The sequence below is a fragment of the Schistocerca americana genome, chromosome 11 (assembly GCF_021461395.2).
Source record: "Schistocerca americana isolate TAMUIC-IGC-003095 chromosome 11, iqSchAmer2.1, whole genome shotgun sequence".
Classification (NCBI taxonomy): Eukaryota; Metazoa; Arthropoda; class Insecta; order Orthoptera; family Acrididae; genus Schistocerca; species Schistocerca americana.
The window spans coordinates 128,641,219-128,668,047 of NC_060129.1; positions in this window are offsets into that span (position 1 = coordinate 128,641,219).

Below are 26,829 nucleotides of genomic sequence, written 5' to 3' on the forward strand. Positions count from 1 at the left end.
ACTGAGGCTCTAACTCGGGACCTTTGCCTTACGTGGGCAAGTGCTCTACCAGCTGAGCTACCCAAGCACAACTCACGCCCCCTTCTCACAGCTTTCCTTCTGGCAGTACCTCATCTCCTAGTGGAAGAAAAGCTGTGCGGACGGGGCGTGAGTCGTGCACAGGTAGCTCAGTTGGTAGAGCACTTGCCCACAAAAGGCAAAGGTCCCGAGTTTGAGTCTCAGTCCGGCACACAAATTTGCCAGGAAGTTTCGTATCACCACACACTCCGCTGCAGAGTGAAAATCTCATTATGTCAAGTATTATCTATTGTAACACTGGTGCACAACTGACAGTGCTATGCCATTACAAAATTAGCTGTCTTAACATACCACTGGGTAGCATGATTGTAGGGGTGCTAGGATCCAGTGTCATATTTTGATGGACGGTTAACAAAATCAACTATAAAACCGTAAAATAAATGTAAAGGGTTTTTTCCTTCACGATAACTAAGAATCATAAAGGCACAAAAGATCACATTCCAACAAAAGTTCATCATTAATACGTGTGGTATGAGTAAGGGATGATGGTTTGGAAAGAGAAGGGAAGACAGAAGGACAAGACAACACAGTGGGAGGAGTAAAAAATAATCTCAGCTTATACACGGTGTACAACTCTGCTTATGCCGTTTCCCGATAGGTGGCGACCACGGTGAGTAGCTATACTGTATATGGGCAGGGAAGGGGGGAAGGTTGCTACATATGCCTCGTGACGACAGTGTGCAGGAGGTCGAGTGGATGGGACTTTAGAGTGGGCATCCAGGGCTGCTCTTAAATGACAGAACAGGAAAGATAATATATTTCAGCGTACGGCATACAATGGGTGCGTCTACGGTCAGAAGTTAGCAGGTTTATGGCCGGTCTAGGAGGTCAAACAATTAATTGATATGGGCAATGGAAGGTGAAGTGGTTCATGGTAACTCACAGTGGTGGCTGGTTGTGAAAAGCAGAGCTAGAGGCTCTGCCTTCCAAAAAGATGTCTGTTCTGCTCGAGGTCTGGATTGCAAGAGAGTGAGGCAACTGCGTTCTGCACTGCAGAACACTCTAGCATCCACACACGTGACCTGTATCCCACACGCACTATTGGCTAAAACCAATGGCGTGAATACGTTTCAGCAGAGGTCTTGGGGTGCCTTGTCAGCAGCTTTAACTCGACAGAACTGCCTCAGTTTTGAAAGACAGGCGACTTTTGTCACATAGGCACAGTGTAAGTTGCTCTAGGAATAAACTTGTAAAGATTTGACTGGGCCTTTGAAATAAATTTTTTAAACCAATTCCCTAAAATATTCCTTGACTGGCTGGCACCATGTACATAGCGGTCGAAAGAAACAGATTGCAGATGTCACGCAGTTAGCATAACCTCATTCAATCATTACTTTATTTGTGTATGCATCATAAAGTTGTTCTCGATTCAAAATGTCAGTGCACGAGCCTAATTCTTGTCATTTGTGGGAGATGTTACCGTTCTGCTTGAACAGTACACCAGTGGCCTGTTAGAGCAAGAAATACGCCAGTTGAAAGTGAAGAATCACATGTTACTGTTTCGTTTCAATATGAATAAAATAGCAGCTGAGTCTCATCGAATGCTCTCAAGTACGTATGGTGAGGATGCTATTAGTGAAAGAATGTGTTGTGAGTGGTTTCAATGCTTCAAGAACGGTGATTTTAACACTGCAGACCGGCATAGTGGTGAAAGAGAGAATGTTTTTGAACATGCAGAATTGGAGCCATTGCTGAGTGTAGACTCACTTCAAACTCAAGAATAATTGGCACGGTTAGTGGGAGTGACACAGCAAACCATTTCAAAATGTCTAAAGGCTATGGTCATGGTTCAAAAAGAAGGAACTTGGGTCCCATGTGAGCTGAAACCAAGAGACGTTGAATGGAATGTGTGTGTTTGTGAACAGTTGCATCGGAGGCAAAAATGTAAGGGATATCTGCATCACATTGTGACCGGGGACAAAAATGGGTTCATTACAATAACCCTAAACCATGGGGATATCCCGGCCATGCTTCCACGTCGACAGCCAAACCGAATATTCACGGCTCCAAGATCATGCTCTGCATTTAGTAGGACCAGTTCAGCATCTTGTACTATGAGGTGTTAAAACCAAGTGAAACAATGACAGGTGCATTGAAAGACAAACGGCCGCAATACAGCGAGAGGCACAATAAAGTGATTTTGCAGCATGACCCCCCCATTGCAAAAGATATCAAAACGTACTTCTAAACATTAAAATGGGAAGTCCTACCAGACTCCTGTGTTCTCCAGACATTGCTCCCTCTGACTATCACCTGTTTAGATCAATAGCACATTGCTTGTCTGACCAACACTTCGATCTCATGAAGAAGCCACAAATTGGATCAATTCGTGGATTGCTTCAAAAGATGAACAATTTTTTCGATGTGGGATTCGTACATTGCCCAAAATATGAGAGAAAGCAGTGGCCAGCGAATACATTGAATGATACATGTGTAACCAATTTGTTTCATTAAATCCTCAATGTTTGGGAAAAACGGCAGAAGCAGAGTTTCACACCTTGTGTAAATGACAGCTAGCAATCTGTAGCATTGGCAAACTTAAAATACGGAAGGGAGACCTACTGTAAGTCTATCAGGTGTTGCAAGAAGCATGGATAGATATGCACCGGAATAGGTAGGAGGATTGTGGATAAGCATTGCGCCCTTGGCAAATTCATCTTTATTGATTTACAATGCCACTGCACTACAGAAGTCACATTACAAAAAAATGTGTCTTAAAATTTACAAACACCAAAAATGCAATGAAGAGAAGCAATAGTTTACACCAGGCCTTATAAGAGATCATGTACTCCAACATTAAATACAGGGTGTTACAAAAAGGTACAGCCAAACTTTCAGGAAACATTCCTCACACACAAAGAAAGAAAATATGTTATGTGGACATGTGTCCAGAAACGCTTCCTTTCCATGTTAGAGCTCATTTTATTACTTCTCTTCAAATCACATTAATCATGGAATGGAAACACACAGCAACAGAACGTACCAGCGTGACTTCAAACACTTTGTTACTGGAAATGTTCAAAATGTCCTCCGTTAGCGAGGATACATGCATCCACCCTCCATTGCATGGAATCCCTGATGCGCTGATGCAGCCCTGGAGAAGGGCGTATGGTATCACAGCTGTCCACAATTCGAGCACGAAGAGTCTCTACATTTGGTACCGGGGTTGCGTAGACAAGAGCTTTCAAATGCCCCAATAAATGAAAGTCAAGAGGGTAGAGGTCAGGAGAGCGTGGAGGCCATGGAACTGGTCCGCCTCTACCAATTCATTGGTCACTGAATCTGTTGTTGAGAAGGGTACGAACACTTTGACTGAAATGTGCAGGAGCTCCATCATGCATGAACCACATGTTGTGTCGTACTTGTACAGGCACGTGTTCTAGCAGCACAGGTAGAGTATCCCGTATGAAATCATGATAACGTGCTCCATTGAGCGTAGGTGGAAGAACATGGGGCCCAATCAAGACATCACCAACAATGCCTGCCCAAACGTTCACAGAAAATCTGTGTTGATGATGTGATTGCACAATTGCATGCGGATTCTCGTCAGCCCACACATATTGATTGTGAAAATTTAAAATTTGATCACGTTGGAATGAAGACTCATCCGCAAAGAGAACATTTGCACTGAAATGAGGATTGACACATTGTTGGATGAACCATTCGCAGAAGTGTACCTGTGGAGGCCAATCAGCTGCTGATAGTGCCTGCACACGCTGTACATGGTACAGAAACAACTGGTTCTCCTGTAGCACTCTCCATACAGTGACGTGGTCAACGTTACCTTGTACAGCGGCAACTTCACTGATGCTTACAGTAGGGTTATCATCAACTGCACAAAGAATTGCCTCATCCATTGCAGGTGTCCACGTCGTTCTAGGTCTTTCCCAGTCATGAGTCATAGGCTGGAATGTCCCGTGCTCCCTAAGACGCCGATCAATTGCTTCGAACATCTCCCTGTTGGGACACCTTCGTTCTGGAAATCTGTCTCGATACAAACGTACCACGCCACGGCTATTGCCCCATGCTAGTCCACACATCAAATGGGCATCTGTATAAGAAAATGATATGCATTTGAATACACAATGAACAGCATTAAAATTACAGTACTGTTTTTCATATCTGATATCATCTATTCTATCAGTTAAACACAAGTCACTCATCCTGGTTAAAAGAAACACATCAATTTATTGTTACAATGATTACTGGTGGGATGCACAAGTGAGGGTAGGGGAGCAAGAAAAAAAGGTGGAGTTGATTGTGGGTGATTGAATGGAAAATGATCATGCACGATCAAAGAAAGACGTAAACAGAAAATAGAGTGAAGCTGTGGTAGGAAGGAGTGGGAGTTGGGACAGGGAGGTATATGAAATAATGGTAGAAGGGAATGGTGCCTTTGTTTGATGTGGAACCATGACCCAGACAGACACTATTTTACTGTTCCTGGTACTGGTGACTGTGTATGCCAAAACTAACAGGTAAATGAAGATGTCATCTTGTAATGCAGGGGCGGGCAGGAATCCTACACGTGTGCGACGCACTTGCACGTGTGCAGTTAACAGGTGTTGTGCGTGCACACAGGGACAAGCTGGCCACCCACTTCTCTCCCCACCATACTGTCTCTCTGCTTCTTTCTCTGTAATGCGTTTTGTTTCCTGGCCTGTTTTACTGAATGAAGGAATAAGGTTAGTAGGAGTGCTTGAAAGAAATCGTGGTTTGAAAGAGTACCTATTACCTACGATACATTTTATTTAATTATCACAGGTGGAGTTTACAATACAATTTAATGTCTGGAACAAAATTTCTACATACAGACAAACGCAAACAGTTACATAAATATTAATTACTGATGTTTGCTCTTAAGCAAGACGTCTTAATTTTCATAACAGAAAAAGTCTCTCACAAACGTATGTCGAGCCAGACATTAACATTATCTTCGCGACTTCACGATGGAGACGAGGAAACTCTTGCTGTGGAAAGTCGTGATAAAAATCTGTTACACATCTTGCCAAATGGAACTTGTCTCTCAGACAAGAATTATGCTGTAGAATCTACAGTGCAGATCTATTAATTTCATTTGCAAACTGGGATGAATATCATCTACAGAAACAGAAAATTGTGTCGAGAACTATTCAAAACCTTTGGATAAGTGTGATATATCCCCAAATCGCTTGAGAAATTCCTCTTTTATTGCACTAAGTATGGGAACATATTGAAATTTATTATAATGGTGTTCAATATTAAACTTCCGCTGACCAGTGAGAATACTGTCACATATTGTACATTTCGAATTTTCATGTTTTTGCACAAAGAAAAAAATGATTCTCCCATTCCTTTTTAAAAGATAGCAAATCTCGACTTCTCCGTTTCCTTGATTCACTCTGCATTTTCTGGTTCTTGAAATACAACGTTCACTACGTAGTGGTTGCTTCGCTTCAACGTCCACAGCTTAGCCTGGTACTACACTGCCACAACCTGCTGGCAGTCGTCACTGTCCTGTTTGATGATTGCACGTGAGCAGAACACGTGCAGTGCCGTGTGCTCATGAGCTGCGTGCAACGTTTGCCTGCCCCTGTTGTTATGAATGACTGGTATTGACAGCCATTAGGTGCTGGGTGCAGTAATACAGTCATTGTGAAACTGGTCTGGCCTGTGGTTTTGCAGATGGGTGAAGGCTTCTTTCTTCTCCCCCGTGTTTGGATATTGTCTACTGCTTTCTATTTTTAATGACTTGTTTTTATCTTCATGGAGTATTATTGAAATAATGTTTGTGTTTGCGTATTCATCCAAGAATGAGATTGTTCACGTTTGTTGAGATATTGTGTAATATAGGCATTGGCTATCTAACAAATTATGTGATGAAAGTCAGGCTATTATTAATTCGTATAGTCCTGGCATTGCTTCCACTTACTTATGCCAGGCTCCTCACTCTTATCTTTCCTATCTGGCCACCCTCGGCCAGCTCTTGTTCTTTTCCGACCCTGACGCTATTAGGTTTCGAGGGCTAGGGGTCTTTCATTTTCCAACCTATACTTCTCATGCAGCGTCTGACCCGGAGCGGGCGGATGCAAAAGGCGTCTGTATCCCATGTTAGGGGCGGCCTCCAGAACTGCGGAAAGCAACGGAAAACCACCGCAGATTATCTTCCCTGCATAATGCAGTCTCCATTTTATGCACAAAAAATGGCTTCCTCTCATGTTAAATCAGTGTCCGGAGGTAAAATAGTCCCCCATTCGGATCTCCGGGGGGGACAACTTGAAAGGAGGCAAAAAATCAAAATGAGAATTGGTACCTGGAATGTCAGAACTCTGCTACAAGCAGAAAAACTAGAAAACCTTAAAAGAGAGATGGAAAAGAATCATATGGACCTCGTAGGAGTTGCTGAAGTAAGATGGAATGGACATGGAGAGTTGCAGTCAGATGAATATGTATTCTACTACTCAGGAGGAGAAGTAAAAGGAATTAATGGAGTAGGAATGATTATGACAAAGGAATTGGCTAAACGTGTGGAATATGTAGACTATGCAAATGACCGGGTTATTGGTGTAAGGCTGAAAGGAGCACAAAAAGATTTACTGATTGTCCAGGTGTATATGCCAACTTCAGAACATGATGACCAAATTGTAGAGGAAACGTACAATGTAATAGAGAGAATAATGGACGAAAATAAAAAATGCTGCAAAATAGTAATGGGAGACTGGAACACCATTGTGGGAGAAGGGAAAGAGGGAAACATAGTAGGCAGTCATGGTCTTGGAAAGAGAAATGACAGAGGTGAATGGTTAATTGACTTCTGCAGGGAAAGGCAGCTGATAGTGGCAAACACATGGTTCAAGAACCATAAGAGGAGGCTCTACACTTGGAAATCACCAGGGGATAAATATAGAAACCAAATCGATTTTATACTGGTAGAAGAAAGATACAGGAATGGAATCAAGAAGGTGCACACATTACCAGGTGCAGATATTAATAGTGACCACAACTTACTTATGGCAGAAATAGAAATAAGAATGAAAAAACTGAAAAAGGCGACAATGGTGAAGAAATGGGATCTAGAGAAGATAAGGTCCAACAAAGAACAAATTACAGAAATGCTGTCTCGGGACTTTCTAAACACATTACGAGACAAAGAAGCACCTGATAATGCCAACAAGTACTGGAATATGCTGAAAGAAGGAATCATTAAAGCAGGACAGCAAAATATAGGATATGTAAAAGGGAAAAGGTCAAAAAAACCATGGGTCACACAAGAAATTATTTCCAAGATGGAGGAGAGAAGAAAATTGAAAAACAAGAACACTGAAGATGCAAGAAAGATATACCGAAGGTTAAATAACGAACTGCGAAGAGAAACAGAGCAGGCTAGGAAAAAATGGCTAAAAGAGGAATGTGATGAAATTGAAGAACTGGACAGGAAAGGAAGATACGACTTACTATACAACAGAGTAAAGACTATGACATGGGAACAAAACAGAGCAGGAAGTGCTACTATGGAAATTTTGAGTAAAGACGAAGAGGTAGTGTATAAAGATCGTGACGATGTCCTCCAGAGATGGGAAGAATATATAAAAGAGCTATATGACACAAATAGCAAACCAGAATCTCTGGAACTTGAATCACACAACAGTTTAAGTGATGAAGAGAAAGGACCGACCATCATAATGGAAGAAGTAAAGTCTGCTATTGCTGCAATGAAAAATGGCAAAGCAGTAGGTATAGATACAATACCGGGAGAAATACTAAAATGCTTGAACCACAATGGAATAAGAGAAATATTGAGGTTATGTAATAAAATATATGACAGTGGTGAATGGCCTGAGGACTTTTTGACAACAATAATGATTCCATTGCTGAAAAAACAAGGAACCAAGAAATGCAGCGAGCACAGGACAATCAGCCTCATTTCACATGCAGCCAAAGTGATGTTAAGCATAATTAATAAAAGACTTGAAAAAGTAATAGAGGAGAATCTCGGCGAGGAGCAGTTTGGCTTTAGACGGAATACGGGCACCAGAGATGCAATAGGGCTCCTACGAATCTTAGGAGAAAGGTTTATTGAAAAAGGAAGAGACCTATATATGTGCTTCATCGATTTAGAAAAGGCATTTGACAATGTGGTTTGGGACAAGCTGGCGACTATTATGAGGGAAAAGAGAGTGGACTGGAAAACCAGAAGACTTATAAACTCATTGTACCTTAATCAAAAAGTTTCAGTTAAAGTGAGAGGAGAAAGTACAAACTGGATCAGACTAGGGAAAGGAGTAAGACAAGGATGCTGTTTATCACCTACTCTTTTCAACCTGTACTTGGAAAATATGATTGACCAATGCTCATTAGATGACAAAGGAGTAGAAATTGGAGGAAGAAGAGTAGGGTGCTTGAGATTTGCTGATGACATGGTCCTTCTAACCACAGGGGAAAAAGAATTACAGGATTTGGTGGACACCATTGCAACTAACGGAAAAAAATATGGAATGAAAATTAACACAAATAAAACAAAAGTATTGGCAATAGGAGGAAATAAGGAACTAAAAATTGTGCTGAATGGAGAAAAACTAGAACAGGTGCAAAATTTTAAGTATCTTGGAAGCAGGATAGACACCGACTGGAAGTGCACCACAGAAATTAAAACAAGGATAGCAATGACAAAAGAGGCGTTTTATAAGAAAAGGAGAATCTTCTGCAGCGGTATGGACAGAGAACTCAGAAAGAGACTCATAAAATGTCTTGTATGGAGTGTTCTTCTATATGGCGCTGAAACATGGACTATGAGGAAAAAAGACAGAGAAAGGCTGGAGGCTTTTGAGATCTGGACATGGCGGAAGATGGAAGGAATAAGTTGGATGGACAGAGTAAAAAATGAAGAGGTACTGAGAAGAGTGGGAGAGAAAAGGCAGTTACTAGATGTAATAAAGAGAAGAAAAAGAAATTGGATTGGGCATATATTAAGAAAGAATGACGGACTGATAAAAACAGTTTTAGAAAGTTATGTAGAAGGGAAAAGGAAGCGAGGAAGGAAGAGATTCCAGATACTGGATGACATGATGGACGGTACAACATACAGCAGCCTTAAGAAGGAAGCAATGGATCGCAGAAAATGGAGAGGCAAAGGACCTGCTAATATAGCAGATAACTGATGATGATGATAGTGCAGTGCTATAAAAATTGCTATTACACATTACGATGTGTGCTCCACAGTCTTCTCTTAATGCTGTGATATAATCTCCTATGGCTTTGAACTTCTCACCCATTTATTTCCTATTTAGCTTGGTTCTTCCCTTGCCCATGCCTGCTCACCTTTCCATTAGTCATGCAAAATCTAACCCACCTCCACCACCACAGTGCATATTCTGCCTGTGTAATTAGGTCAAATCTGTCAAAGAAAACAAGACTTGATACCATTCAACTGAGCCATGTGATCTGACATGTAGAATACTTCCCATTCCATGGTGCAACCACAAGTATGGTAAGTAGAGTCTAAACTGGCCGCAGAATCACATTGATCTTTTGGCCACCCAGGAAAATTAGAGAGACATGATCTGTCAAAAATACTCTTAGCCTCAGAATACCAGGGACTTATAAAATTACTTGTAATTGTGGTATCAGTTATGAAGGGCACTCTATATAGACTGTTGCTAATTTTTGTGTTGGACATTGCCACCTTAAGTACAGGAACACTTAAAGCAGCAGTTTCCAAGAACAGCCTAATGAATAAACAGACTGTTTGTACAGATGAGGATTCAGGCTCACCTCTCCAACTGTGTCTGTGATTAGGGAAGCAGTAGAAATTAGACTGTATGGTCGCAACTTCAAGAGACACTGGTAACACATCTAGCTATTTAGTTATTTAGTTACTTGCTCTTGGTTTTAGTCTTAGCTGGATACAAGAACAGATCAAATCTCACACACAAGTTAATATATCTGAATATAAAACTTAATATTTTAAAACAGTTTCAAATTAGCTAGTATAACTAAATCAATACATGGAAACATGCACGTGAGAAAGATAAATTGCAGAGGAAAACTTTACGTAGTTTTACATCTACACACATACTCAGCAACCCACCATGTGGAGTGTGACCGAGGGTATCTTGTACCGCTACTGGTCATTTTATTGCCTTGGAGTTTTCAAATTGACGTGGCTTAGAAACCGAAGAGATTTTATTCATTTCCTTTCCTGTTCCACTTACAAATAGAGGGAGGGGTATATGACTGAGTACATGCCTCTGTAAGAGCCCCAATTTCTCTCATCTGATCTTAGTGGTGAAATGTACATTAGTGGCAGTAAAATCTTTCTGCAGTCAGCTTCAAATGTCAGTTCTCCGAATTTTCTCAAAAGTATTCCTCAAAAGGAACATCTCTTTCCCTCCACAGATTCCCATTTGAGTTTCCAAAGCATCTCCATAATACTTGCATATTGTTCGCAACAAATCTGCAGCCCACCTTTCCTTTAATCCTAGTGGGGATCCCAGACACTCCAGCAGTACTCCAGTATGTGTCGCACTAGTGCCCTATGCACAGATACCTTTACAGGTGAACTACACTTTTCCAAAAATCTCCTAATAAACCAAAGTCAACCATTAATACCTTACCCTAACATGCCTGTCCCATTTCATATCGCTTTGCTACATTATGCTGAATTATTTAAAAAACTTAACTTTAATGCAGTATTTCGAACACTACACAACAGTTTTTACTACTCATCTGCATTATATGCATTTTTCTACATTAGAGCAAGCTGCCATTCATCACACCAACTGGAAACTTTGTCTGCGTTATCTTGTATCCTCCTAAGGTCACTCAATGAAGACATCTTCACATACACCACAACATCATCAACAAACAACTGCAGATTGCTGCACACCCTGTCTGCCATATCAATTACATATACAGAGAATATTAGCAGTTCTATCACACTTCCCTGGGGCACTCCTGATGGTACCTCTGTCTCTGACGAATACTCACCATTGTTGACAATGTACTGGATTCTATTACGTAAGACGTCTTCAAACCACTCATATATCTGGGTACCTATACTGTACAATATTCATAATCTGATATGAGTGATGGCACTGCAAGCCATGCTGTCCACTAGGCATAAAAGTGTGAACCTCACCAGTTTTATGACAGTCAAACTTAGTCCATGCTGACAGTGATTGAGGCTATTTGAAAATCTTGGGATTTTATACAAATTTTATACAAATTTGACGTGGAAGTTTAACATAACTTTTTAGCCATATGAGTAAAAATATTGTGTAAAACTGATAGCTTCGCACCTTACAAAACTCTTCAGTGTCCTTGGGAGTCTTACACTTACATGTCAATATATTTACTCTCTAATAGTATTTATTGTTAATAACAGGGGTAGTTTAACTATGTTCAGTGAAATGAACTTGCAAAATGCTGGAAGTAAAAATATTGTTCATGTAGACTACGCATCCCTGTCTATGATTCAGGATGGAATTTTATATTCTAATACAATAGTCTAACAGGTTGCTGCTAGACATCAGGCAGAAAACTGGAAATTCTAAGATATTAAAAAAAAATACAAAGTAGAAAATTATTTTATTAGCCTCTCCTTCAATAATTAATGATGAGGAAAGATAATGCATATGCTGTTTGACACTAATGTTCACATTAAACAGGTTTTTAATGTTGCTGTTATATGTAAGGCTGACGATACTCATTGTAAATTTATGAAATGTTTTGTGAGAACTACGAGATAAGAACAGCACTCTAATAAAATAATATTTCTAATTTTCAGGTCCATTAGTTCCTTCGTCTGGGAAGATGGATATGTTTTGCAGGATTGGGAATGAGGGGAAGACCACTTAGACCATTCATGTAGAACTCTTGTGTGACCCATTCATGAGTACCTATCTAATGTTTGGATACCCACCAGGTCAGATTAAAGCAACACATTGAAGTGACTCATATGTGGGCTGCTAGATAGGTTACCAGTAGGTTCAAATAATGTGCGAGTATTATGGAGATGCTTCGCAAACTAATATCAGAATGGAGGGAAGACTGTTCTTTTTCTACAACACTATTGGGAAAATTTAGAATATGAGAAGTCAGGGCTCATATGGAAGCGTATAGATAGCCTTTCTTCCCTCACTCTACTTGCAAGTTGAAAAGCAAAGAAAATGATTTGTAGTGGTACAAGGTACCCTATACCATGTATCATTTAGTTGTTTGTGTAGAGAGAGAGAGAGAGAGAGAGAGAGAGAGAGAGAGAGAGAGAGAGAGAGAGAGAGAGAGAGTGTGAGTGTGAGTGTGTGTGTGTGTGTGTGTGTGTGTGTGTGTGTGTGTGTGTGTGTGTGTGTGTGCGCGTGTCTAATAGAGGGAAACATTCCATGTGGGAAAAATATATCTAAAAACAAAGATGATGTGACTTACCAAATGAAAGCGCTGGCAGGTCGATAGACACATAAACAAACACAAACATACACACAAAATTCAAGCTTTCGCAACCAATGGTTGCTTCATTAGGAAAGAGGGAAGGAGAGGGAAAGACAAAAGGATGTGGGTTTTAAGGGAGAAGGTAAGGAGTCATTCCAATCCTGGGAGTGGAAAGACTTACCTTAGGGGGAAAAAAGGACAGGCATACACTCACACACACACCCATATCCAACCACACATACACAGACACAAGCAGACATTTGTAAAGGCAAAGAGTTTCGACAGAGACTGATATATATACGGAAGGAAATTGTGACTGCCTACCACATAAAAAATATTATGTGGAAACTGACCGAAAGCTTAGTGATTTATTTAAAATGTTTTGTTTCACATTTACCTGTACCTGATACACTCTGACAATCAGTGACATGCAACTATAACAATCATAGAATTTGGAGATCTCAGTATTGCTTAGATCCTATTAATAATCGATCATTCGCCTCTTTTTGTCAAAAGATCACATAAAAATGAACTGGATTTGAAGAAAATGTGATTGACATATAGCTGTTTGTTTACAGATCAACAACAATCAAAATTTAAGCATATCGGTAACACAGATTGGGCAAGAGCACATATCTGGGCTAGAGTACTATATTGGATTTCACGCTTGCCCTGCCCCCTTTTTCCTTGAATGCTTGGCTGGAGTAACAAGTTTAATTGCAGTATAGTCTCAGGTCTACATTAGGTTGAAAAGTAATAAATGGAATTGTGAAACTCAGCGAATGAGAAAGGTTGTGGTAACAAACAGGTATCTGGGTTTGCCTAATACTTTGTTTGTGCCATATTTAAATGCACTTTCCCATAACTAACACATTTTCATAATAAAAAATAAAGCTACTAGGTCATGCCCAAAAACATATATTAGAAAATAAGCAAGCATTCAATGTGTGTTTTGATGCATATTAAGTACAGATATTTACAGAAACTGGAAAAATGTAAGAGGCATTTCACTACATATCCTTTACCATATTTGATCCATTTTCCCACATTTGCTACTGCTTGTATGGGTGCAAAGACAAATTCTTACTGTAAATATCTGAGTGGTAGTTACATTATTAAGCTGCACTTAATAAATTAAACATTGTCCTGAATGCATAATATGTGTTATATTATAAATGTCTCTGCCATTCAACTAATAATTAGTGATCAGTTGGCTTCAATCAATCATGTAAGACTAATATGTAACTCCAACAACATTGTGGATTAGTATGTCACATTAATCGAGATTATTCACGTTCAAAGATTGTTTCTACATTTAATTCTTTTTATGGAAGCGTCATTCAAACAATCTGGATTGGCTTGACATTCCAAAAACGACAACTGAAGCAAGTCTGTTAAGGGCTGCGGTCAACAGGTGATGTCAGTCATGTCAACAGAGCAGGTCTAGATATCAGGCAACACTGTCTCGCTTTCTCCCTTTCTGATGACACCACGAAGCGATTCCTCAGGGCTCACGAGACGCACTTCTGAAACGTTTGCGCTTTACAGGAGGTTTCACGATATACAGCTTATGCTTCAGTGTCCCCTGCCAGATGCCAACTAGCAACATACAGTGTTCTTTCGTCTGACCACCTGTGCACATCCACAGCATCCCTAATGTCCTATTAAAAACCGTCACCTCCTCCATTGCCTTGTCCAAGAAGCAACTAATTACTGTGAATACTGCCAGTTCATATGGAGCAGAAGGCACTGTCAATCCAGACTTAATATCATCTGATTCCAACTATGCTGAACATTACACTTCCCCAGTGTCTACTCACGATTAAGTTTGAACTTTCTCTGCCCCTCGTTCTCCAATTCATGTTTCAACACAAGTAGTCAGTGTATTACAGCAGCAATTGCATCCGCACTAGTAGAAGCCAGCGTTTCCACCATTTTGCATATTCTCACTTCTACCGTAATTCAACTGCTATAAAAAGAAAAGTTCTCATTTAACCCTCCTCCACACACACAAAAGTCTAACCACTAATTAATTCTTCTGGTGAATCATTGCTCATCTAGAATCTAGACTGAGTACAGCTACTAGCCAGATGTTCAGTTTGCCTACACACAGAACAAGTAGCTACTACAGGTCTGCCACATGGGAAATTGACCCCAGACAAATTACAAAATGTACAGCTCACTGGCACAGGACACGCAGAGGTATACAGAGAAGTTTGGCATTGATTTTTATTCCGCTGAGGAATACACGGTGGCTCTGTAGATCCCTACGACGGTGGTGCAGTACTTGTACGTGTGCCGCCACAAACACCAGTGCTGGATCTGCTGCTACAGCACCTGTCTATTCCATCCTTTTTACGAAATGGCTACTGTCCCGGACCGGGTGGCATGACGAGCAGCACGTGTTGGTCGCGTCTGAATCCCCAGGCTGCTCTCTGGAGCAAGGCTGGCTATTCCCTCGAGCATTCCTTGTGTTCACCAAGTATAGCACCGAAGTATAACAGACAGCATCCGTCACTGTAGTAAAGCCTCAGCAGCTCCAGTCACCCACTCAGGGCAGCTCTTTCAGTGACAGAGCAGCCTCAAAGTGTGGAGGCCAAAATATCGCATCCCAGCTCCTCCCATAAAGAAAGTGGCTCGCAGTCTGTAGGACGGTATTGCCCAGAGAGCAAAGGCTGGATGCCCCCTGCTGCCCACACCTATGCAGCACGAAGTGTGGGACCTGCCTCGCCATGGCTGTGGCACATCTCTATAGCAGGTCTGACGGTTCATCCAGTGGGCCAGTTGCTAAAATTCATCAGCAGATGGTGGTTGCAGTTTGCCTGCAACTTTAACAATTATTCTCTCTGGTTTGGTGACATGACTGCTTGCTTTGAGCCTTTGGGCTCCCTTATTTATACTCCTTTCTTTACACCTCTGGCAGTCTCTCTGGAGGGGACAAGTGGTACGTTCCTTAATAATTATGTTGTTATGACTGCAACATGTGGGTTTTTCATACCGTGTCAATGCCCAGTATTCCACCTTATCACTCCACATCTTACCTTTTGTGGCGGTGTTCATAGCGACAAACACTTGGCGGTAGAGATGGCTTACGAAGTCACCGCCACACTTTTAATAGCGGGCCGACCGGTCCGCTGGAACAGTGAACAGAAAGATGAAAAACCAAACACTCTGATTAAATAAGTCGGTACTTATCTTTATTCATGAAGATACAGAAACACAGTAGTGAACTCGGTGGCTACAGAAATCTGTCTAGTTCGAGTCGGAGCGGCTAGGTCAGCGTCGGCTGACAACAAACAACAACTCTGCCGCGATGAACACACAACTGACTAGCAAGTACACAATTCGGTGGCGAGTATACAACTGAGCGGCGAATACAGAACTGTCCTAGCGCTCGCGACTCCAGCGCTTAAGAAGCCAGAAGCCAGTGGTGGCGTGCGCAGACTTGCGGCGATTTGCTGTCTCGCTGGCGCTGCTTATGCGGACGGCGTCCGGACTTTGATGCTGCCAACCTTTTGGCAGCGGGCTCGGTTGGCATTACTGGCTAGGATATAACACTCCTCCCCCCCCAAATCGCCGCACCGTCGTGGAATAATGACGTGGCGAGCGTCGACGGCGGGGGAGGGGTCCGGCCGCAGGCGTAGCAGAAGAGACCGGGGCGGAGACTGTTGTCGGTGGCAGTCCCCGGTCCGCACCCCAGCATTGGCTGCGCGGGGCCCCGGGAAACACCGACTGAAAACCGAGGTCAGGGTGCACGCCTGTGACCATGGGCGCAGCTTCTGGTACTGGACGCGACGGGGCGTCGGTACCCACGAAGAGAGGCAGCGTCTCCTGACGCTGCGTCGACGGCTGCTGAGTGGGCGCCGGACAAGGCACTGCGGTGTCAGACTCCTTGGGGGTGCCCAAGGAAAGCGGCTGCAGGACAGGCTGCACAGCCACCGCTTGGGAAGGCGGCCCGGCTGAGGGCTCGACGTCCATCAGCTCCGAAGGCGGTGGCGACTGAAGAGGGACCGCAGGCGCCGGAGCGACCACCTGGGGCGCTCCCGAATGAAGCTGCGCGGGAGGCATCAACGGGACGGGCTGTCGGCGTGGTAGCGGCGACGGCTGCTGCTGCTGCTGCTGCCCTGGGGGCGGCAGCGAAGTCGGAAGGCGCGGCTGGAACCCGCCGCGGACCAAATCTGCGGACAAAGAACGAGCGGCAGAATCCGGGCGGCCAGCGCGGCGCAACTGGTTCTGATGCCTCCTGTGCACCCCAGTAGCACCTTGAACAGTATAAAAACCTCGACCCTGGACACTTATCACGGTACCACGTTCCCAACGACGGCAACCGTGATAAACTCTGAAAAAAACGGCGTCGTTGCGCTGAAAACGCGTGCGATGCTCAGAAGCGGCGGATCGATCCGGGGGGTGCAACAACTGTAGTAGGGTGCGATGACGACGGCCGTGGAGAAGCTCCGCAGGCGAAGGGCCGTCGCGTGGTGTGGTCCGGTACGACGACAGGAACGTGATGAGGGCCTGCTGACGAGAGTGCGTAGCACGAAGGCGGTCCATATGATCCTTGAATGTGCGTACAAAACGTTCCGCTGCACCATTCGATTGAGGGTGGAACGGCGGAGTAAGAACATGGCGAATGTCACTGGCAGAACAAAAACTTTCAAATTCAGCAGAGGTAAATTGTGGATCATTGTCAGACACTAAAACTTCTGGAAGACCCTCAATACAAAAAATTGAAGTCAACGCCTGTATAGTTTGTGCAGACGTTGTAGACTGCATGGGCACAACAAACGGAAAATTACTAAATGAATCTATCACGATGAGCCAACGAGAATTCCAATATGGACCAGCGAAATCAATATGCACTCGCTGCCAGGGACCGGCAGGGCGTGCCCACTCAAAATAGCGTTGAGGCGGAGCAGCTTGGTGTTCCGCACACGTCGAACAATCTGTAGACATCTGCGTAATCGGCTTATCAATGCCGATCCATGTACAATGACGGCGGGCAAGCTGCTTGGTGCGGACCACTCCCCAATGACCTTGATGCAACAAGTCGAGGACCTTGGATTGGAGCACTTGGGGAACCACTACAAGAAGCTGGTCATTCTCGGTGCGTAACAGCAAAACTCCGTGCGAAACAGACAACAGATGACGTTGCGGATAATAGCGACGAACCACAGGATCCGATATGTCCTTTGCCTTGGACGGCCAACCACGTTGAACAAAACGTAATAGTAAACTCAGATGAGGATCCGTAGCTGTCTCACGTGCCACCTGACGATAATCAATCGGAAAATCCCGGAGGGATTGATGCTCATCGGCGTCAATCTGATGGCAAGAGTCTTCAGAGGAATCGAAGACATCATCCGCAGCAATCGGCAATCGAGAAAGCGCGTCAGCGTTTGCATGCTGAGCTGTAGGGCGATACAGTATCTCATACTGGTATTGTGATAACAAAAGAGCCCAACATTGTAGTCTCTGAGCTGTCCGCTGAGGAACTGGTTTAGACGGATGAAACAGTGACGTCAGGGGCTTGTGATCCGTTACTAAATAGAATGGTCTACCATAGAGGTAGTGATGGAATTTTGTGACACCGAACACAATAGCCAACGCTTCCTTGTCCAACTGGCTATAATTACACTGAGCTTTGTTTAGCAATTTAGATGCGAACGCAATAGGACGTTCGGTGTTACCGACTCGGTGAGACAACACAGCACCGAGGCCGAAAGAAGAGGCATCACAAGCTAACACCAGAGGCTTGTTAGGGTCGTAATGGACCAGACAACGATCATTCAATAAAGCCTCTTTAAGCTGCTGAAAGGCTGATTGGCAATCAGCTGACCACACAAACGGAACATTCTTACGGCGGAGACGATGCAACAATGCAGCAATCTGTGATGCATTAGGTATAAACCGAATATAATACGTCAATTTGCCAAGAACTGCTTGCAATTCATGCAGATTGCGAGGGGCGGGCAAATCACGAATAGCTGCTAAATGTGACTGGGAGGGATGAATGCCTTGAGCATTAATAACATGTCCCAGATACTCCATCTCCGTAAGGAAAAATGAACATTTATCGATGTTGCAACGTAAGCCTGCCTGAGACAACACTTTAAACAAACACTCCAAATTACGGAAATGTTCAGCAGGCGTCCGACCGGACACAACAATATCGTCTAAATAGTTGCAACACGATGGCACATTAGCCAGAAGTTGTGACAAAAAACGCTGAAAAACAGCTGGAGCTGACGCACAACCAAAAGGCAAACGCAGAAAACGGAACAACCCCAACGACGTGTTGATGACAAAATACTGTTGTGATTGCTCGTCGAGGGGCAATTGCAAATATGCTTCACGGAGATGAATTTTGGAAAAGAAACGAACTTCCCCTAACTTATCCATCAGCTCGTCCGGTCTAGGCAAAGGAAAAGAATCAATGACAGTCTGAGGATTAACTGTCGACTTAAAATCAGCACACAAACGTAACTTGCCAGACGGTTTCTTTATAATAACTAAGGGAGAAGCCCACTGGCTCGCTGAAACGGGTTGAATAACACCGTTGTTTTGCCAACGACGAAGTTCATCTTCTACAGGTGCCCGGAGGGCGTGAGGCACTGGACGAGCACGACAAAATCGAGGCTGAGCATTATCTTGTAACGTAATATGAGCGGAAAAGTTCGCAGCACAACCTAGTTCGTCTTTAAATATGTCACTGTATCGTTTACACAACTCGGTTATGCTGTCTTGAGGAACAACAACAGAATTAATTTGCAACACATTGTCTTGGATAGACAGGCCAAACAAGTCAAAACAGTCCAATCCGAAAATGTTTACACTGTCTGTAGCGCGGAGCACTGTGAATGAAACTGTTTTTGTATTGCCACGGAATGTGGCTGGCACGCTACATACACCTAACACAGGAATTTGTTCGCCACTATAAGTAGCCAAAGAATGTTTTGCCGCTGAAAGTTTAGGGCAGCCGATAGCCGCATACGTAGCACTATTTATGAGAGTCACAGACGCACCAGTGTCTAATTGAAAATTGAAGGTCTTATCCTGGATGCGTAGCTTCACAAATAGTTTATTACACTGTCTCTGGATCGGTGCAGTGGAGGCGGAAGACACAAAGTCAGCGCGTTTAGCGCGTGTTCGCTGCTTACGACAACTCGTGGGTTGGGCGGGTGGAACAACAACTCCCGCTTCACTTGCAGTCTGTACATTACTGTTTACAGCGTTTGAATTACGCTTGGGTCGCATAGCAGAGGGCTGGGTGGGTGGCTTATTGCGAACAAGTTTATTACCCACACGAACCGTGGAAGAGTCTTTAAACGCGACCTTCTGGGCGGGCTGGCTTTGAAGAACATGAATATCCATGGGCTGGGCAGCACTAGAATTGTTCTTGCGTTTACGCAAACAAACAGTCTGGATGTGTCCTTTCCTTTGACAAAAGTGACAAACCGCGTTTCTTAATGGGCAACGTTCACGAGGATGAGCAAGAACACACTTAGGGCAAGACTTAACTCTATCATTTTGCACACGCGGCTGACGAATGTGTTTAACATGACGCAGCCGGCTAGTGTTTACAGTCTGACTCTGCCGGTGGGGCCGCGGGCGTGACCTAACTTGCTTAGCACAGGCAATTTGAGAAATACATGGCTGATCTAACTCACACTCAGCATAGTCAAAAGTATCTTGGGCTTCAATGATGTTCATCACAGTCTCTAATGACGGGTCAGGCAACTTTAAGATAGCAGCACGAATACGAGAATCTGCAATGTTTTGCGTAATAGCGTCTCGTAACATGACATCACTGTAGGAAGCTCCACACACACAATTAAATCGGCACTGACGGGTGAGGCCCCGTAAATCTGTTAACCACTGTTTATTAGATTGATGTGGCAGTTTCTTTAATCTGAAGAACTTGAATCTGGCTGCTGCCACATGAACTCGCGACTCGAAATACTCAGCAAGCTTGTTAACAACAACGTCATAGTCTAAAGCTTCTGGCTGGGATTCCGGGAACAACTTACAAAGTAGTCGATAGACTTCCTCGCCTGCAGTGGAAATTAAATAAAGCTGCCGCTCAGTACCTGTGATTTTGTAGACTGACATGTGCGCCTGCAACTGCGCGAAATATTCGCGCCATTCTTCTCTGGATGCATCAAATGGACGGAACTGTGGTGCTGCCTGTGCTTGTTCCTTTTGTGTTGGAGGATTAGCCGCTTGTTTGGCGATTGCTTCCACCAGACTTTGTATTTGCTGACTCTGTAACAAGATCAACTGTTGTAATTCGGCAGACATAGTGAACACAAATTAAACCAGCCCCCAAAAGTTTATCGCTATAATTAGTATAACAAGAACAAGTTGAACCAGCCCAGCACACGAGTTTCGAAGACCTCGTCGCCAGTTTTGTGGCGGTGTTCGTAGCGACAAACACTTGGCGGTAGAGATGGCTTACGAAGTCACCGCCACACTTTTAATAGCGGGCCGACCGGTCCGCTGGAACAGTGAACAGAAAGATGAAAAACCAAACACTCTGATTAAATAAGTCGGTACTTATCTTCTTTATTCATGAAGATACAGAAACACAGTAGTGAACTCGGTGGCTACAGAAATCTGTCTAGTTCGAGTCGGAGCGGCTAGGTCAGCGTCGGCTGACGACAAACAACAACTCTGCCGCGATGAACACACAACTGACTAGCAAGTACACAATTCGGTGGCGAGTATACAACTGAGCGGCGAATACAGAACTGTCCTAGCGCTCGCGACTCCAGCGCTTAAGAAGCCAGAAGCCAGCGGTGGCGCGCGCAGACTTGCGGCGATTTGCTGTCTTGCTGGCGCTGCTTATGCGGACGGCGTCCGGACTTTGATGCTGCCAACCTTTTGGCAGCGGGCTCGGTTGGCATTACTGGCTAGGATATAACATTACCCAAATTTGTTTATAGTGTGTCATCCTATGCATCCTCACCTGTGAGCTGTGTTGTAATCATGCCTTGCAGAATTTGTTTTTTAGTAACAACATCGCTAGTGCTTGCTACCGGATGTGTCCATCAGTACGTTAACTTCTACTTTCTGGCCACAGCTGTGCAAAATTTTCAAGTATTTACCAAATCTATGCCTATACTTTTTTTCTGAAGCAGCAATTCTTTCTTCAGCTCATAACGGTTTCCAAGAAAATAAAATAGTTTCTGATACAAAAAGTGAATTTCTTGATACCACCCTACATCTTTTGATGAAAAATTCCCAGCTATAGGTGTCTTTCTTGACCTCACAGTGGTCTTTCAAACAGTAAACCACAACATACTCTTACAAAATTTGGATTTGCATGGGTAAGGGGCAGTGCCCACGGCTGTCTCAGCAGTTATATTGAAGACTGAGGACAATACGTCCACATAAATAAAATCTATCAGGACTCCCAGATGTGTTGCACTTTGAGACAAGTCATTAAACATGATGTGCTATGAGCATCAGTTTTTAGTCCCTCATTACTTCTACTTGATGTGCATGACCTGCCCCCACATACCCACTAGTAAGGCATTTCCATTTGCTGACTATACTGATGTCCTTACCTCAAATACAGACGAATCCATCCAGCCAGCAGAAAACAGAAATACAACCCAACTAGACTCATGTCTTGAATCAAATGGACTGTTCCTCAGTGCAAAACAGACAGTATGCCTAACCTTCCACACCATTCAGAACAGAACTCTGCAAGCTCCAAGAGTAACACTAATTGACAGTAACGTGGAAATCTTTAATTCACCACACCAAATTCTTAGCGATCCACATCACTGACACACACATATGGAAAAACAACATCAACATGATTAGTTACAGGCTAAATAAACTGTTTCATGTTCCGATCATGGGAAGTGACCTACATACCAGCATACACACCATGTATATTATGCTCTTTTCCATTTCATACTATGCTATCGAATTATTTTTAGGGTCATAGTACTGAGTCAGTGAAAACTTTTAAAATACAAAAAAAAACTTTTACAAAGAACAAAGGAAAACATGAAAACTACTCTCTCTGTCTGTCATCAATACACATTTCTACTACACCATTTTATTAAGCAAAACATCAATAGATTAGATTCACTTTTCATTCCATAGACACAAAAACTTCATGCTTATCATGGGAGTGGAACATGTCACGTAGAAGAACATAAAGACATATAATATTTGAATATAATACTTAGTACCCGATCATTTGCCAGGTGATTGCCAAAGTAGGTGAATACAATACACTAAATTGGAACAGCTAATATTTACAGAATTAATATGCTGTCAGAATGAAACATTATTACGCACTATTAATAAATTTATCATACTCAAAAACCCTAATCTTGACTGTTGTGACCAAGTGCTGTCAAAACTGAATTCTATCCAACATTTCTACTTAAGCTGGCCTAACAGTCTCAGAAAAGATATTCATCTATAGAGTAGAAGGAATTGCCTATCAGAAGGTTTTTCAAACTCTTTTTAAACCATGCTTTATCTGAAACCAAGTTTTTAATGGTTGCTGGCAATTTACTGAAAATGTATGTTCCTGAATGTTGGACCCATTTGTGGACCACGGTAAGTGATTATAAGTTTTTATGTGGGTATTTCCCGAATGAGATTTTCACTCTGCGGCGGAGTGTGTGCTGATATGAAACTTCCTGGCAGATTAAAACTATGTGACAGACCAAGAGCTTCTGTAAAGGTTGGAAGGTAGGAGACGAGACGAGGTACTGGCGGAAATAAAGCTGTGAGGATGGGGTGTGAGTCGTGCTTAGGTAGCTCAGATGGTAGAGCACTTGCCCGCTGAAGGCAAAGGTCCCGAGTTCGAGTCTCAGTCCGGCACGGTTTTAATCTGCCAGGAAGTTGCTTTATGTGGATAGTTCTTATTACTAGTATTGATACTATGTATTGAGCTACTGGTTGAAAATAGAGATATATTACCTGCAACAAATTTCATTAAGCCATAAATATACTGAAAAGCAGTGGTTAGCAGACAAAGGTTCTTGAACAGGTTTCGACATGATGTTCTGGATTTTACACCACAAATGATTCTTATTATATGCTTTTGCTTGATGGGTTACCTCAGAATAAGATCCTGTATGACATAACATAATGAAAATATCCAAGATTTTTTATATTTATATCTCCTACATCTGACATCATTCTCACTGCACATACAGATTTGTTTAGACACTTAAGCAGTTACGTGGCATGCTTTTCCCAATTGAATTTATTATTGAGTTGTAATCCCAGAAATTTAACGCTGTCAACTTCTTCGATCTGCATGTCTTCATATGTTTACTCATGCTGGAATGAAATCTCTTACAGTTCCTGAACTGCATGTAGTGGGTCTTTCAAAAGTTTAATGACAGTGAATTAGCTTTAAATCACTTATTAACGTCAGTGAAAATTTGAGTAGGGCAATGTAACAGATGAGGTCATTAATGTACACAATAAAAGACAATGGACCCAAGATGGAACCTTTAACACCACATGTAATTAATTCCCAATCGGATGAAGACTGACTGCTTAGGTTTTTCGCAACACCCATTGTTTCCTGTTAGATAAGAGACAAACAATTTAACAGCACTGCCAGTGACACCATACTATTGTAATTTACTTAGGAGAATGGTGTGGTTCACACAGTCAAAGGCTTTTGACAGGTCACAGAAAATCCCAGTAACCTCTAATAGCTTTCTCTGTATCAGAACATTTAAGACCAAAAATGTGACTTAGACAATATATTATTCGCTGTCAGGTGCTTGAGGATATGCTTGAACATAACCTTTTCATATATTTTTGAGAAAGCTGGCGAAAGTGACATAGGTTGATAGTTTGATGGTATCTCTTGATCCCCTTCTTGTAAACAAGCTTAACTTCAGCGTATTTAGCCAGTCTGGAAATGTTTCACTGATATGGGATTGATTACAGAAACAACTTAACATAGAAGTCAACTCACATGAGCACTCTTTGATTAACTTCTTTTGATATATTGTCATACCCACTAGAATACTTACATTTGAAGGATTTTATTATGGATGCTACTTCTCTGGGAGACCTGAGCGCCATTTCTATTTTACTGAAGTTATTTTTAAAGACTTGTCTTGGATACACAATTGCACTGCCCACCAAACCTGATGACACCAAGCTGTCAGTAACAGAAATGAAGTACTTGTTTAAGAGGTTTGCAACACTACATGTGCTTGTTACTGAAGTCTCATTTATTTTTAGAGCTATGTTCCCCTTCCTTTTTGGCCCCACCTGTCTGTCTTCAGTTTTTGGTTTGTTGCTCAATGTAATTATCTTTTTCTCATAATAAAGCTGCTTCAATTTCTGGATTACTTGCTTCAATATTTTGCAGTATTCTTTGTAATACATTACAGTGTTAACATCAGAGTTGTTCCTAGATAGTAGATAGAGTCTCCTTTTTGTCCCACATGATATCTTTGTTCCTTGTGTAATCCTTGTTTGAGTTCTGTGTGATTTGAGTTACCTTTAGAGAACAACAATTTTCGACAGTGGAGGTAACTTTATTAGTGAATGCTTTGTATTTTCCATTTGAGTCAGAAGTGTTGTAAGCATATATCCAGTTCATGTTTTTGAGCAATATCTAAATTTTTTACTTATGTATTATCATCCTGTACTCAGATTTAATAGATTTTTTTTATCCTGAGAAGTTTCAAAATGTAACACAAGATGATGCATGTCTTGATCAGATAGCCCATTTACTATTGGTTTTGTGATATGCCTTTTTTCCCATTGATTTGTATACAAAGATATTATGAATGGCAATCTCAGAGCATTTACATATCCTATTTGCAAAGTCCACAGTGGGAACTAAATTGAATGATAGTGTTACTGATTGCCATAATTGTTCTCTGACAAGAGCTTTTCAATAAACTCACATTAATATCACCAGTAACCACCATTTCCTTTTTTTTCCTGTGAGAAGGAACAACAGAGCTTCCATATTTTTTATGAAGAGGTTAAAATTTCCTGAAGGTGATCTGTACATACCTCTATTATAAAGGACTTATTATAAAACACTACTGATGTTGCACACGCTTCTAAGTGCCACTCTGACTAAAAATTTATTAATATCAATATTCTTGAAATCAAAACAGTTTCTGACAAACTGGCAACTCCTCCTTTGTCTGTGTTTTCTCTACAGAAGTAAGAAGCTAACTTTAATCCTGCAACATTTAACATATCTAGACCAGTGGTCACATAACAGACAATACAGGAACCTGGAGAGTCCCCATCACGACACAAGGCCAAACAAAGAAGATTAGTTCCCCATACAACTAAACTGCATAGACAATAGCTCCAAGTATAGGTCTACTGTGCCTACAACACTGACAGGTTGGTTGCAGGTCTTCAGCTGGCTGAGTCCTCAACAACACACGGCGATCACTGGCACCGACCGACACAAGAAGCTCTCATGAGGAAACACAGCAAACTGCACCCTGCCATCCAATGAGCTCTCACTTGACACAAATTAAGTCACAAATGGCGGTGGTTTGGATTCAGTGGGGTGCACATTACAAGGCGCCTGGCTCGGAGCTGTTCTTGAGGCAACTGGTTTCAAACAGTTCGTTGTGTCACTATAGTGCCAACTGCTGCTTACACTCCTGGGGCAGACGCAATACGCTGCGCCATAACCATACGCCAAACACGATGGTCGTCCCTCTTGAAAGTGCCACGTGCCTGTCTGGAGCTCAGTTTTCTTGTGACTACATTTTCGTGACCACTGTTGACAGCAATAATGTACAGTGAGTACTTTCCAGCTAAGTCTTTTTGCAGTATCACAGACAGAACATCCAGCTTTGCGTAGCCCTATCATACAGCCTCATTGAAACTCAGTGAGACATTGATAATGGCATCTTTGCCTCCTTAAAGGCATTGTTGTTGGCCGCTGCGGCCGAGTGGTTCCAGGCGCTTAAGTCCGGAACCACGCAGCTGCTACGGTTGCAGGTTCAAATCCTGCCTCGGGAATGGATGTGTGTGATGTCCTTAGGTTAGTGAGATTTAAGTAGTTCTGAGTCTAGGGGACTGATGACCTCAGATGTTAAGTCCTATAGTGCTTACAGCCATTTGAACCATTTTTGAAAGGCATTCTTAACTAACATCAATTCAGCACACCCCATAGCAGAGGTAACTGAAGCTACTAGCACCACCCTTATGTGACTGTGACGCAATCTGAAAAGACATCATCTTTCAGACGTAGAAACACACCCGTCGTATTTCGTTTATAATGCACAAGTCCTTCTTGGTGTTGGTATTTTCTTTCCTGTCTGTGTATTGGTGATCTTTCTACTTCACTATATTATCAGCTTTCCATAT